A 1940-nucleotide genomic window follows, 5' to 3' on the forward strand; every position below is an offset into this window, starting at 1 on the left:
TGCCCCAGCCTCCTGGTCTGCGGGAGGAGGGACGGTAACCCCCTCTGCCCGCAACGACCTGGGGTTAGGAGGGTCCGCTCCCCACAGCCACCCCGTTGAAAACCCAAGTATAACTTCTGACTCCGAAGCCTAATTACTAACAGCGCACCGTTGACGGGTAGCCTCGCCGACACCACGAGCGGCCGAACGCGAGGAACACGGGTCGCGGGCGTCAGGTGCATCGTAGGGCGTGTTGCTACAATAAAGCGAGTTAGAGAAAATGGCATCAGGAAAATCACGAGGAAGAGAAAATGCACGCAGGGCCCTGTCCCGTGTTCATACACAAAGCGCATAGAAGCGGCCCCGTGCGGCCCAAACCGGCGTAGTTCGAGGGCCGGCTGTCCTGGACGTGAGGGTTCGAGGGTGACCGCTCGAGTCAGTGTGGCTGCAAGCGGTCAGGAGCCAGTGCCCCTGCCCGGCGCCGGGAAGGTGACCGGGGGACAGGGCAGGACGTACGTGCTGGGCACGGCACGCGTCAGCTCAGGCTGCTGCCGGGGAGGTGGGTGTGTCTGCAACAACCAGGGTTCTGGAGGCCGGAGCCCGAGGTCCGGGCGTGGGCAGGGCCGGGGCCTCCCGAGGCCTCTGTCCTTGTGTGCGGACGGCCGGCCTCTCCCCGTGTCCTCTGTGGGTGTCTGTGTCCCGATCCCCTCTTCTGTGATCCCACAGGTCTGGGATCAGGACCCACCCCGGCGACCCCGTGTTACCTCAATCCCCTGTGGAAACAGCTTGTCTCCAAACGCAGTCACAGGCTGAGGCCCCTGGGGCTCAGTCTCCTGCTGTCCCCTGCTGGGGCGGAGGTGCCGTCCCTGTCTATGGCAGGGGGCAGGGAGGGCGAGCTGAGCTGTAGGGGGCGGGCCAGGGGAGGGCAGGGGCGTAGGGAAAGGCGCTGGCAGGGAGGACCCCTGGCCCCCCAGGGACCAGCACGTTCCCTCTGCCCTTTCGGGCCGCCCCTCCTCTCCGCACTTCCCGGCTCTGCTGTGACCCGAGTCTGTCTGCCTGCGGGGGGAGGCCCTTGCCATGTAAGCACAGGGGCCGGCATCGATGGACGGGTGGGCTCCAGAATTTTCCAGAAACCCCACTGTTCCATTCCTTGTCAGTCCCTGGCCATTCCAAGCGTCAAAAAGGCAGGCAGTGTCTGCCCTTCGCTCAACACGTCAGGGCTCTGCAGCGTCTGCCTCCGTCCCTGAGCCGACAGAAGCCAGAGGAGCCGGGACCTGGGCTGAGCTTCCCGAGAGTGAGTTCTGGGGGCAAAGGGCCGGCCTGGTCGAGGGGCCTGCGTCCCGGGGGACCAGCCGGGCACGTCCCAGCCTTGGGGATTCCCCGCGGTGGGTGCCCTCTCCAGTGGATGCCGGCCAGGGTGGGTCCTCTAGACCGCGTCCCCGCGGGCACGGGAGATTTCTGGGGACGCGCCCTCCCTTCTGCCTCTGGGTCAGGTCCGGCCGCGCCTGCTCCACAAATCAAAGTCCAGCCCTTCAGATGTGGCTGCCCCCAGCCCCCCACCCCTCCCCCGCACCCGATTTTGTGGCTGCCGGGCCCGTGCCTGTGCCAGATGGGCCTGTGTGGCCGGAAGCCACGGTCCGGCGAAGGCGGTGAGGCAGCGAGGGCGGGAAGGAGCGGGCCAGGCACACGCTTTGTGTTGCGTCCCGTTTCGCTGCCAGTGCTGGCAAAGCGGGGGGCGGAACGGTATTGTCCCATCCCGCCGGCCGGCAGGGCGCACTCCGCCGGAGTCTCTGTTCCCAACAGCGATGGAGCATTTGGTTTGGCAAAACTCCAGAGAATTTGTAGACTAGAAACCCCACCCCCACCCCTACCAAGGACTCCCCATCAGAGCATAGCGCTGCTTCTAAATTTGTTTTGAATGTTTATTTATTTTTTGAGAGATTGACAGAGCGTGAGCAGAG

The sequence above is a fragment of the Panthera leo genome, chromosome D1 (assembly GCF_018350215.1).
Source record: "Panthera leo isolate Ple1 chromosome D1, P.leo_Ple1_pat1.1, whole genome shotgun sequence".
Lineage (NCBI taxonomy): Eukaryota > Metazoa > Chordata > Mammalia > Carnivora > Felidae > Panthera > Panthera leo.